This window comes from Siphateles boraxobius, unplaced genomic scaffold (assembly GCF_051911475.1).
Source record: "Siphateles boraxobius isolate OS27281-9 unplaced genomic scaffold, OSU_SipBor_1 19, whole genome shotgun sequence".
Classification (NCBI taxonomy): Eukaryota; Metazoa; Chordata; class Actinopteri; order Cypriniformes; family Leuciscidae; genus Siphateles; species Siphateles boraxobius.
The window spans coordinates 3,949,098-3,962,381 of record NW_027508799.1 but is presented as its reverse complement, the minus strand read 5'-3'; the positions used below and the strand labels follow the sequence as shown (position 1 = coordinate 3,962,381).

General features: G+C 45.0%; 7 non-coding genes across 7 annotated transcripts; all 7 read left to right on the top strand.

Annotated features, from left to right (window-relative positions):
- The first annotated feature begins 1,180 nt into the window (after positions 1–1,180).
- Positions 1,181–1,252, top strand: trnap-agg (transfer RNA proline (anticodon AGG)). Its single transcript has one exon. It is a non-coding gene; the product is annotated as a tRNA-Pro (tRNA).
- A 1,121-nt stretch (positions 1,253–2,373) lies between these two features.
- Positions 2,374–2,445, top strand: trnaq-cug (transfer RNA glutamine (anticodon CUG)). The gene has a single exon. It is a non-coding gene; the product is annotated as a tRNA-Gln (tRNA).
- A 2,862-nt stretch (positions 2,446–5,307) lies between these two features.
- trnap-agg (transfer RNA proline (anticodon AGG)) lies at positions 5,308–5,379 on the top strand. Its single transcript has one exon. It is a non-coding gene; the product is annotated as a tRNA-Pro (tRNA).
- An 88-nt stretch (positions 5,380–5,467) lies between these two features.
- trnai-aau (transfer RNA isoleucine (anticodon AAU)) lies at positions 5,468–5,541 on the top strand. The gene has a single exon. It is a non-coding gene; the product is annotated as a tRNA-Ile (tRNA).
- Positions 5,542–5,634: 93 nt separating this feature from the next.
- On the top strand, positions 5,635–5,707 carry trnaf-gaa (transfer RNA phenylalanine (anticodon GAA)). The gene has a single exon. It is a non-coding gene; the product is annotated as a tRNA-Phe (tRNA).
- Positions 5,708–5,777: 70 nt separating this feature from the next.
- On the top strand, positions 5,778–5,849 carry trnaq-uug (transfer RNA glutamine (anticodon UUG)). Its single transcript has one exon. It is a non-coding gene; the product is annotated as a tRNA-Gln (tRNA).
- A 309-nt stretch (positions 5,850–6,158) lies between these two features.
- Positions 6,159–6,231, top strand: trnaf-gaa (transfer RNA phenylalanine (anticodon GAA)). The gene has a single exon. It is a non-coding gene; the product is annotated as a tRNA-Phe (tRNA).
- Positions 6,232–13,284: the final 7,053 nt, after the last annotated feature.

Sequence of the window (13,284 nt, the reverse complement as noted above, 5' to 3'; positions counted from 1 at the left end):
TCAACAGCTGCAGGACCACGTGTACATCCTGCGTCTGAGTCCGCAGCCCGGAGACAGCTCTTTACATGTGGTGAGTATCACTTAACGCATACAAGTGTGTTGGTGACATGTGCTTAGTGTTTTATGTTATTTTACAGACTCTGCTGCTACGGATTTTTTTGAGGAGGAAGATGACCTGGAGATGGCAACTGTAGCCTCGCAAGCTGAGGAACAACTTCCTCAAGGTATGTAAATCTTAAACAATATTTTACAAACAATTACAAATAAAACAAAACAGTATTTTTTAAATGACATATTATTTTATTTCACAACACAGAGGAATGGCACTTCTCAGGTGTCAATCTACATTCACTCTTTGAGTGAACATCCTCAAAGGAAAAAAGATAATTTAAAGGTGTATGTAAAAGGTTTTATTTCATTTTTTATCGTAATCACTGACTAAAGCTCATTCTTGTCATCTCCCACTCCCCTTGGAATAAGTGGCTGTTGTAGTGTTTGGTCTGCTTCGCTTCACACTTGGCTGATCCCATCTTTTTTTCTTCTTGTATTTCTTCTAATGGTGCTTGGATGAAAAACAGGATGATTTTCACTGCTTCCTTCCATCTTTTCATCATCATGTCATCTCTCTACTAATCATACATGCTTTGCAGTAAACCTTGTAACCCCTCATCTAGGTAGTGCCCCTTGAAGTGGGGCGTAAAAAGGATGGACAGCACTGGAGAATGCAGGCATCGATCCCACTACCTCTCGCTTGCGCCTACTGCTTACTACCGATTGAGCCAAAGTAAGCCCAAAGTAAGCCCACGTGAGCCAATTGTGTTTCTCTACGTAGTGCCCCTTGAAAGGGGGCGTAAAAAGGATGGACAGCCCTGGAGAATGTAGGCATCGATCCCACTACCTCTCGCATGCTAAGTGAGCGCTCTACCATTTTAACTAATTCCCCTCGATGATGGAGAGGAGGTGTCCATCGCTCTCAAAGACAAAGACGAGGCGCGATCCCTAGCACGTGTGCAGGTGCTGCAGCGTGATTTCCAATGACCACAAAAAAGAGGCAGCATTTTCCTGCTGGCAACTTTGCACTGGCTACCTTTTAATTGTAGATTTAATTAAAATATTGCGCTTTGGGCCATGCAAGCTGAAATGTTTTCGGCCCGGCAGCAGCAGGGAGGATGTATGTTTCGGCTCGTTGGTATAGGGGTATGATTCTCGCTTAGGGTGCGAGAGGTCCCGGGTTCAAATCCCGGACGAGCCCATTTTCAGGCTTTGCTTTAATCTCTTCAGCCTTATTAGGGCAACCAGGATATTTCTGAGAAATTGGGGATAAAAAGAGCCAGAGAGAGGCCGGTTAGCTCAGTTGGTTAGAGCGTGGTGCTAATAGCACCAAGGTCAAGGGTTTGATCCCCGTACGGGCAACTCATTTTCTCTCAGTGACTAAAGTGCACAAGAACCTGGACGAAATAGCTCAGTTGGGAGAGCGTTAGACTGAAGATCTAAAGGTACCTGGTTCAATCCCTGCTTTTGGCAGGGGAACCACGTCCGCCTCTCTTAGTCGAGGCGGTCCATTGACCAAACGCCAGCTCCTATCTACCTGATTCCACCTAGCCTCATCGCTATCTGACTCTCAGACAGCCAGCTAGCAGGGTGTGTTCGTTCCATGATGTAATGGTTAGGACTCTGGGCTTTGAATCCAGCGATCCGAGTTCAAATCTCGGTGGCACCTGCTTTTGCCAGGAATGTGTGCAGTACCTCGTTCGAAAAAACTTTTTCGGCAGCACAGAGCCGCAAGAGCTCATCTAGGTAGTGCCCCTTGAAGGGGGGCGTAAAAAGGATGGATAGCACTGGAGAATGCAGGCATCGATCCCGCTACCTCTCGCATGCTAAGCAAGCGCTCTACCATTTGAGCTAATTCCCCTCGATGATGGAGAGAAGGTGTCCATCGCTCTCAAAGACAAAGACGAGGCGCGATCCCTAGCACGTGTGCAGGTGCTGCAGCGTGATTTCCATGACCACAAAAAAACAGGCCGCATTTCCTCTGTGCTGGCAACTTTTCACTGGCTACCTTTTAATTGTAGATTTAATCAAAAAATTGCGCTTTGAATCCAGCGATCCGAGTTCAAATCTCGGTGGAACCTTTTTAGGTTCTTTGCGGAAGGGAGGGAAAAAACAGAGGTGATGCGCAACTGCTGACGTGGCGGTGAAATTGGTACTCTCAAACCGAGTCTGAATTGGGGAAACATGGGCTTAAAAAGCAAAGGCTTCATTTGCTCCTTGCTATCGTGCTTCTGGACTCAATGACTTAAATCCTTGCTATCGTGCTTCTGGACTCAATGACTTAAATCTCTGCTGCTCATGGGAAAAGTTGACACACGCCAAGGTTCCATGTTGTAATGGTTAGCACTCTGGGCTCTGAATCCAGCGATCCGAGTTCAAATCTCGGTGGGACCTGCTTTTGCCAGGAATGTGTGCAGTACCTCGTTCGGAAAAACTTTTTCGGCAGCACTGAGCCGCAAGAGCTCATCTAGGTAGTGCCCCTTGAAGTGGGGCGTAAAAAGGATGGACAGCACTGGAGAATGCAGGCATCGATCCCACTACCTCTTGCTTGCGCCTACTGCTTACTACCGATTGAGCCAAAGTAAGCCCAAAGTAAGCCCACGTGAGCCAATTGTGTTTCTCTGCTGTGGCTTACTTTTGACCAATCGCGTTCTCTCCTGTGGCTTACTTTTGACCAATCGTGTTTCTCTCCTGTGGCTTACTTTTGACCAATCGCCTTTCTCTCCTGTGGCTTACTTTTGACCAATCGCGTTTCTCTCCTGGCTCTGCTCCTGTGGCCTACTTTTGACCAATCGGCGACCGCTGTTATTATCGTCATCTTTGCAATCTTTGCAACAGGTAAGTCTATTCTTCACGACTCTATAATCGATCATTATTTATTCATAAACAGTGTTTGTTTTTAGACAATTAAACATGGCAATAAAGCCAGCTAGCGTGTAATAGCACACGTTTTCTTCTGTACATGTGAACCTGCAACTTTACCATGATATACAGTAAAAAACATGTCACTACGGTCAAGATAATTAGCCGACCGCTAATTAAGCTATATCCTCCTTAAACCATTTTTTTGTTGTTGTTAATGTAGTATTTTTTGTGTCATTCATTACATTATTTTGAGCACAAGAAGATTTTTACTAAAACCTTTTAAAAAAAAAGTTTAATTCATATATGTTATACTATACTATGTTATACACCAGTATACATATTTATGTTATCTTTTTAAATACTATGTTATACATATTTAAAAAGACATGAATAGGCAAAAACAAGTGTTTTTTTGTTTCAACAAATGATTCTCAACTATGTTATAAAAGATATACCAAAACGATTTGATATACCATTTTAAGTTTTAGATCTGTTTGATGATCATATTATTATGAATTGTCATAAACGCCTTTATGTTATATTTGGTGTTTCTTAGTAATCTCTGCCACAAAAGCTAAACAAAACAAAACGATTTAAGCATGGCATGATACCAGCAAAATTGTACCAAGAAGTGTTATTTATTTTCTTATTAATTAGTTCATCACACTATTTACAATTTGTACACAAGGCAATTCAAAGTGATTCACAGTTGTATAAAAAACAATAATGCTTATGCTCATAATAATAATAATCATTAATTATTATAATATTATAATAATTAATTACATTAAAAAAATGCTGTAGTAAAATACTTTCAGTTGGAATATGACAGCTATGTAACGTTCTGTTTATGCCTGTGTCCTTTCAGATTATGTATGCATACCCGGTTTTACGAAGAACCTCTGAGGGTCGACTCCTTATGGGGCCAACTGAGGAGGCCAATAGGAGGAAGATCGTGTTGGCAGGGAGGGCCAGGTGTAAAGAGGAGGTCCTGGCTGAGGCCACTGCCTTTGTGAGGCAGAATGGAGGGAATCCTGGAGACCAGTTCCTGGTTCTGGCTCACTGCAAGATCCAGTTTGGGAAACACCAGGGTCAGAGGTTCCTGTGGCTGCTGAAGAACTCACTGTGGTATGCCTGCTATCTGGTCAGCAGCATTTTGGGGGAGGAGGAGAGGGACAACCCGCTGTCGGACAACAAACACCTGTTCCTCAGATACACCTCGCAGATCAGGGAGGTAGGCGAGGCTGTAGAGGTGTATCAGAAAAAAACAGGCCATGCTGCAGGAGGCCCAGAGGACAGGAGACTCTTGGTGTCTGATGGTGGAGTTTGGGGATTTTAAGGGTAGGTCAATAATGGAGGTGTATGAGGACCCAAGCAAGGAGGCCCAGGCTCTCATCACCTACCTGAAGAAGGCAAAGGCCGGGCCTAACACCAATATGGCCCTTTTCAAAGCATACGTGCTGAAGAGGCAGGCTCCAGCCCACGTGCCCACCGCCACTGTGCCCACTGCATCTGTCCTCACTGCTGCTGTGCCCACTGCCACTGTGTCTGTTCCTCCTCCACCTACTGCCACTAAGAACAGCCCACTGCTGGCGACCAATGTGAAGGCCCTGTTGGCGCGGGGGAAGCAATTATTTGCTTCACAGCTGGCACAAAAGATTTTGTCTCCAGCCATACCCTGTAAGTGGGTAAGTTTTTTCTTTTTTCTCCAGCCACTGCAGGCTCGAGAGGCCCTGCTCCTGCCCGGCTCGTGCTACTGCCCCTGCTCCTGCCCCTTATCCTGCTCCTCCAGCATTGTGGACCCCTGGCCAGGTGTCCCAGTCGCCTGCAGAGCTTCCTGTCCACTGGAAAGAGCATCTCCCATCTTTCCAGCAAGGCTTTCAACCCCTGTCCTTTTGCACCAGGACCATCCTCACTACAGCCACCCACAGGACTGCAGCGCCCTGCCCAGCCTCCTCTGCAGTCTCCTCCTCTGCACCCTGCCCAGCCTCCTCTGCAGTCTCCTCCTGTGCACCCTGCCCAGCCTCCTCTGCAGTCTCCTCCTCTGCGCCCTGCCCAGCCTCCTCTGCAGTCTCCTACTCTGCGCCCTGCTCAGCCTCCTCTGCAGTCTCCTACACAGCCTTCTGTCCAGCCAAGTGCTGCCTCTGCTCCTGCAACATCAACTGGGTCCAGTGTTGCAGACCAGGCTCCTGTAAGTAAGATTCTCATTATTCGTGTGCAGGTCCTGCAGCGTGATTTCCAATGACCACAAAAAAAGAGGCCCCATTTCCTCTGTGCTGGAAACTTTGCACCGGCTACCTTTTAATTGTTGATTTAATAAGAAAATTGCGCTTTAAGCCATGGAAGCTGAAATGTTTGGGGCCCGACAGCAGCACGGAGGATGTATGTTTCGGCTCGTTGGTCTAGGGGTATGATTCTCGCTTAGGGTGCGAGATGTCCCGGGTTCAAATCCCGGACGAGCCCATTATTAGGCTTTGCTTTTAATCTCTTCAGCCTGATTAGGGCAACCAGGATATTTCTGAGCAATTGGGGATAAAATGTGCCAGAGAGAGGCCGGTTAGCTCAGTTGGTTAGAGCGTGGTGCTAATAACGCCAAGGTCGCGGGTTCGATCCCCGTACGGGCCACTCATTTTCTCTCTGTGACCTTCGTTCTGCTCTTCTCGAAAATGACGGGCGGTCTCCCATACTTGCATGCTGGCTAAACCACACAAGTACCTGGCCGAAATAGCTCAGTTGGGAGAGCGTTAGACTGAAGATCTAAAGGTCCCTGGTTCAATCCCGGGTTTCGGCAGAGGAACAACCTCCGCCTCTTTTAGTCTACCTTATTCCACCTCTCAGACAGCCAGTTAGCAGGGTGTTTTGGTTTCATGGTGTAATGGTTAGCACTCTGGGCTTTGAATCCAGCGATCCGAGTTCAAATCTCGGTGGAACCTTTTTAGGATCTTTGCGGAAGGGAGGGGAAAAACAGAGGTGATGCGCAACTGCTGACGTGGCGGTGAAATTGGCACTCTCAAACCGAGTCGGAATTGGGGAAACATGGGCTTAAAAGGCAAAGGCTTCTTTTGCTCCTTGCTATCGCGCTTCTGGACTGAATGACTTAAATCTCTGCACCTCATGGGAAAAGTTGACACACGCCGAGGTTCCATGGTGTAAGGGTTAGCACTCTGGGCTCTGAATCCAGTGATCCGAATTCAAATCTCGGTGGGACCTTCATTTGCCAGGCTAAACAGCACGAGTATCTGGCCGAAATAGCTCAGTTGGGAGAGTGTTAGACTGAAGATCTAAAGGTCCCTGGTTCAATCTCGGGTTTCGGCAGAGGAACCACGCCCGCCTCCTTTAGGCTACCTGATTCCACCTAGCCTCATCGCTATCTGCCTCTCAGACAGACTGCTGGGAGGGTGTGTTGGTTCCATGGTGTAATGGTTAGCACTCTGGGCTTTGAATCCAGCGATCCGAGTTCAAATCTCGGTAGAACATTTTTTAGGTTCTTCGCGGAAGGGAGGGAAAAAACAGAGGTGATGCGCAACTGCTGACGTGGCGGTGAAATTGGCACTCTCAAACCGAGTCGGAATTGGGGAAACATAGGCTGCTTCTCAATATCCCTCCTCGTCTCCTCGTTCCTCTGTCCTCCATCCTATGACCCGGAAACCGATCGAGCTCAGCCATCTTGAAGGACATCTCAATTCTCTAATTGCACCGCGAGGAGGCGAGGATCGAGGAGTGAGGAGGCTTTCAGAGGAGTCATGAGCGAGGATACACAGGTGTATCCTATGCGGAAGGGTTTTATTGACTAAACGTGACGCACGTATACATTCTCCTCCCCCTTCACATCGGTCACAATCTGTTTTAAAGTGTACTTTACCTTTGCAGTTTATATAAACCACACATTACACATATTTCAACAGGGTATCTTGCTTTATTATTATTTATTATGAATTTCTTAAATAAACAAACTGCAACAACATGAGGGCAGATCCTTTGAGCGCTGCTGATGACGCTATGAAGTGACGCTCGAGTGATCAAGTATTCCAATGTATAAAAAAGCTTTCATTCGATTCCTCCATCCTCATTTTTGTCATTCATTACATTATTTTGAGCACAAGAAGATGTTTACTAAAACCTTTTAAAAAAAAAGTTTAATTCATATATGTTATACTATACTATGTTATACACCAGTATACATATTTATGTTATCTTTTTAAATACTATGTTATACATATTTAAAAATACATGAATAGGCAAAAACAAGTGTTTTTTTGTATCAACAAATGACTCTCAACTATGTTATAAAAGATATACCAAAACGATTTGATATACCATTTTAAGTTTTAGATCTGTTTGATGATCATATTATTATGAATTGTCATAAACGCCTTTATGTAATATTTGGTGTTTCTTAGTAATCTCTGCCACAAAAGCTAAACAAAATAAAACGATTTAAGCATGGCATGATACCAGCAAGATTGTACCAACAAGTGTTATTTATTTTCTTATTAATAAGTTCATCACACTATTTACAATTTGTACACAAGGCAATTCATAGTGATTCACAGTTGTATAAAAAACAATAATGCTTATGCTCATAATAATAATAATAATATTCATTAATTATTATAATATTATAATAATTAATTACATAAAAAACAAATGCTGTAGCAAAATACTTTCAGTTGGAATATGACAGCTATGTAACGTTCTGTTTATGCCTGTGTCCTTTCAGATTATGTATGCATACCCGGTTTTACGAAGAACCTCTGAGGGTCGACTCCTTATGGGGCCAACTGAGGAGGCCAATAGGAGGAAGATCGTGTTGGCAGGGAGGGCCAGGTGTAAGGAGGAGGTCCTGGCTGAGGCCACTGCCTTTTTGAGGCAGAATGGAGGGAATCCTGGAGACCAGTTCCTGGTTCTGGCTCACTGCAAGATCCAGTTTGGGAAACACCAGGGTCAGAGGTTCCTGTGACTGCTGGAGAACTCACTGGGGTATGCCTGCTATCTGGTCAGCAGCGTTTTGGGGGAGGAGGAGAGGGATAACCCGCTGTCGGACAACAAACACCTGTTCCTCAGATACACCTCGCAGATCAGGGAGGTAGGCGAGGCTGTAGAGGTGTATCAGAAAAAAACAGGTCATGCTGCAGGAGGCCCAGAGGACAGGAGACTCTGGATGTCTGATGGTGGAGTTTGGGGATTTTAAGGGTAGGTCAATGAAGGAGGTGTATGAGGACCCAAGCAAGGAGGCCCAGGCTCTCATCACCTACCTGAAGAAGGCAAAGGCCAGGCCTAACACCAATATGGCCCTTTTCAAAGCATACGTGCTGAAGAGGCAGGCTCTAGCCCACGTGCCCACCACCACTGTGCCCACTGCATCTGTCCTCACTGCTGCTGTGCCCACTGCCACTGTGACTGTTCCTCCTCCACCTACTGCCACTAAGAACAGGCCACTGCTGGCGACCAATGTGAAGGCCCTGTTGGCGCGGGGGAAGCATTTATTTGCTTCACAGCAAATAAATTTGCTTCACTGCTTTTGCCAGGAATGTGTGCAGTACCTCGTTCAAAAAAACTTTTTCGACAGCAGTGAGCCGCAAGAGCTCATCTAGGTAGTGCCCCTTGAAGGGGGGCGTAAAAAGGATGGACAGCACTGGAGAATGCAGGCATCGATCCCGCTACCTCTCACATGCTAAGCGAGCGCTCTACCATTTGAGCTAACTCCCCTCGATGATGGAGAAGAGGTGTCCATCGCTCTCAAAGACAAAGACGAGGCGCGATCCCTAGCACGTGTGCAGGTGCTGCAGCGTGATTTCCAATGACCACAAAAAAACAGGCCGCATTTCCTCTGTGCTGGCAACTTTGCACTGGCTACCTTTTAATTGTAGATTTAATCAAAAAATTGCGTTTTGACTCCAGCGATCCGAGTTCAAATCTCGGTGGAACCTTTTTAGGTTCTTTGTGGAAGGTAGGGAAAAAACAGAGGTGATGCGCAACTGCTGACGTGGCGGTGAAATTGGCACTCTCAAACCGAGTCGGAATCGGGGAAACATGGGCTTAAAAGCAAAGGCTTCATTTGCTCCTTGCTATCGTGCTTCTGGACTCAATGACTTAAATCTCTGCTGCTCATGGGAAAAGTTTACACACGCCAAGGTTCCATCGTGTAATGGTTAGCACTCTTGGCTCTGAATCCAGCGATCCGAGTTCAAATCTCGGTGGGACCTGCTTTTCCAGGAATGTGTGCAGTACCTCGTTCAAAAAAACTTTTTCGGCAGCACTGAGCCGCAAGAGCTCATCTAGGTAGTGCCCCTTGAAGGGGGGGCGTAAAAAGGATGGACAGCCCTGGAGAATGCAGGCATCATTCCCGCTACCTCTCGCATGCTAAGCAAGCGCTCTACCATTTGAGCTAATTTACCATTTGAGGCCAAAGATCTCTCACAGGAGGAGGGGGAGGGCGAGCTGGGCCCGCAGGCTTTGGTGGTTGTGGGGCCTGGCGTTTTTTTGGTTGGTATCTGGGGGCTCGCAGCAAAAGAGTGGGATAGTCTAGTTCCAGCATGCACCAGTTGTTCCATTTTCTCTGAGAAGCACAGAAGTGGAGATGCTGGAGAGAGTGATAATGTTTCCGGTGAGAGGGATTTTTGCTCTGGTGTTATTGGAGGCTGTAATATGCTGTCCTGGTTTCCCTGGCTGTTTTCCAGAAAGTCGTCTATGGGTGCTGTATCTTGGAGCAGTGCTGGTATGTCACAGTCTGTCTGTGGTGAGCTCTGTGGGCAGGGCTCAGCTGAGATTGTGTCCGTGAGCAGAGGTTGTTGTGGCTGAGTGGTGTTATCACTGTCCTTGTGTGATGTGTCAACCGCATGTCCATGCAGGTGCTGAAGTGAAATCCTGTGGTCATTCATACTGTATCCAGGTGTGTGTGTGCCATTCAGGTTGAGTGGATTGGCACACATTGCAGAAGGATGACGGAGGGAGAAGTAGATATTGTCCTTTAGCACTCTTGAACCAAGTTTGTTTGGGTGGTGGCCATCCTGTTGAAACAGTTGCCTTTGACTCCAGAAAAGATTGAAGTTGTCAATAAAGTTCACTCCTTTTATATTGCAGGTTTTTTGCAGCCATGTATTAAGCCCAAGCAACCGTGAAAACCTGTTTGTTCCTCTTGCTGGGAGTGGTCCACTGATGAATGTTTGAACTTTCAGTCTTTTAAGTGTTTCAAAAAGTTCATTGAAATCCTTTTTAAGAAGTTCCGACTGCTCTTTATGAATATCATTCTTCCCCACATGAATGATGAGTCGATTTGCAGTCTTATGTTTCATCAGAATGTTCTGAAGTTCCCTGTTTACATCAGAAGTTGTTGCTTGTGGAAGGCAGCACGTTGTTGTATCCCTGCTATTAATGTTTCTGATTACGGAGTCACCCACTATCAGAGTCCTGGGCTCGGCTGCACTGTGAGCTGAGTGCCGCTGTCTGCTCGACCTTGAGCCCCAGTTAGCATCAGTGTTAGCTACTGGCTGATTCTGTCTGTGTGCGATCACATTCATCAAATTTGGGGATTCCTCATTCATTAATACTTCAAATCTGTTCTCAAGATGTATAGGCGGTGGTAGGAGACCAGTGTTTGCAGTCCTTGTCAGAGCCGTATCTGGGGTAGAGGATGCTACTGCAGTAATATGTGATGCTCGTGACAATCTGATGTCTCGAGTGCCTTTGGGTCTCGCACCCTGTTTGTGCCATCGATTAGTAAAACGATCGGCTTGTTTCTCTACACTCAGTATGGCCTGTCGAGAAGCACTAGATTCATAGGACTCACCGGCAGTATGCTGAGGACGTCCATGACAAAGCTCTGTTGTGTGTTCCGTCTGGTTTGGTGGTCCCGCAATTAACTTTGTTTCAAGAATTGCAATCCTTTGTAAAAGTCTGTGGCAGTTGGAGCAGCAAGTAGATTCCAGAGGAGGCATTTTCTTATCCTTATGAATGTAGGCAGTTGTGTTTTTTCTTCCCCGGAATGTAAGCTTTCAGTGGGAGGCTGGTCGAATAAAATAATTCTGCTTTTTTTTTTTGTAGTAATCCAAGCGTTTGAGCACTGTGCTGATTTGCTGAAGTTAAAATTAGGTGATAAAAGGAGATAAATTATAGAAATATAAAAGCGATAGAGCAAAGCGCGGAGCAGTAAGCGAGAGCGTCCGAACAGTAGCTGAGCAGAAAGTAGTCGTCATCAGTAGTAATTATCGTCATCTTTGCAACAGGTAAGTCTATTCTTCACGACTGTATAATCGATCATTATTTATTAATAAACAGTGTTTGTTTTTAGACAATTAAACATGCCAATAAAGCTAGCTAGCGTGTAATAGCACACGTTTTCTTCTGTACATGTGAACCTGCAACTTTACCATGATATACAGTAAAAAACATGCCACTACTGTCAAGATAATTAGCCGACCGCTAATTAAGCTATATCCTCCTTAAACCATTTTTTTTGTTGTTGTTAATTTAGTATTTTTTGTGTCATTCATTACATTATTTTGAGCACAAGGAGATTTTTACTAAAACCTTTAAAAAAAAAGTTGAATTCATATATGTTATACTATACTATGTTATACACCAGTATACATATTTATGTTATCTTTTTAAATACTATGTTATACATATTTAAAAATACATGAATAGGCAAAAACAAGTGTTTTTTTGTTTCAACAAATGATTCTCAACTATGTTATAAAAGATATACCAAAACGATTTGATATACCATTTTAAGTTTTAGATCTGTTTGATGATCATATTATTATGAATTGTCATAAACGCCTTTATGTTATATTTGGTGTTTCTTAGTAATCTCTGCCACAAAAGCTAAACAAAACAAAACGATTTAAGCATGGCATGATACCAGCAAGATTGTACCAAGAAGTGTTATTTATTTTCTTATTAATTAGTTCATCACACTAATTACAATTTGTACACAAGGCAATTCAAAGTGATTCACAGTTGTATAAAAAACAATAATGCTTATGCTCATAATAATAATAATCATTAATTATTATAATATTATAATAATTAATTACATAAAAAAATGCTGTAGTAAAATACTTTCAGTTGGAATATGACAGCTATGTAACGTTCTGTTTATGCCTGTGTCCTTTCAGATTATGTATGCATACCCGGTTTTACGAAGAACCTCTGAGGGTCGACTCCTTATGGGGCCAACTGAGGAGGCCAATAGGAGGAAGATCGTGTTGGCAGGGAGGGCCAGGTGTAAAGAGGAGGTCCTGGCTGAGGCCACTGCCTTTGTGAGGCAGAATGGAGGGAATCCTGGAGACCAGTTCCTGGTTCTGGCTCACTGCAAGATCCAGTTTGGGAAACACCAGGGTCAGAGGTTCCTGTGGCTGCTGAAGAACTCACTGTGGTATGCCTGCTATCTGGTCAGCAGCGTTTTGGGGGAGGAGGAAAGGGACAACCCGCTGTCGGACAACAAACACCTGTTCCTCAGATACACCTCGCAGATCAGGGAGGTAGGCGAGGCTGTAGAGGTGTATCAGAAAAAACCAGGTCATGCTGCAGGAGGCCCAGAGGACAGGAGACTCTGGATGTCTGATGGTGGAGTTTGGGGATTTTAAGGGTAGGTCAATGAAGGAGGTGTATGAGGACCCAAGCAAGGAGGCCCAGGCTCTCATCACCTACCTGAAGAAGGCAAAGGCCAGGCCTAACACCAATATGGCCCTTTTCAGAATCAGAATCAGAATCAGAATCAGAAAGAGCTTTATTGCCAAGTGTGCTTGCACACACAAGGAATTTGTTTTGGTACTGAGGCTTCCAGTGGACATATACAAATACAACATGAAACATAATACTACAAATTATAAGAATAAAAAAGATATTTTCAAACCATACGTGCTGAAGAGGCAGGCTCTAGCCCACGTGCCCACCACCACTTTGCCCACTGCATCTGTCCTCACTGCTGCTGTGCCCACTGCCACTGTGTCTGTTCCTCCTCCACCTACTGCCACTAAGAACAGCCCACTGCTGGCGACCAATGTGAAGGCCCTGTTGGCGTGGGGGAAGCATTTATCTGCTTCACAGCTGGCACAAAAGATTTTGTCTCCAGCCAAACCCTGTAAGTGATTTGCAAGCTTTAAAATCATTACAGTATATATTATGCAGTATATATGTCTAACGAAAATACGTGTTCAACAGCTGCAGGACCACGTGTACCACCTGCGTCTGAGTCCGCAGTCCGGAGACAGCTCTTTACATGTGGTGAGTATCACTTAACGCATACAAGTGTGTTGGTGACATGTGCTTAGTGTTTTATGTTATTTTACAGACTCTGCTGCTACGGATTTTTTTGAGGAGGAAGATGACCTGGAGATGGCAACTGTAGCCTCGCAAGCTGAG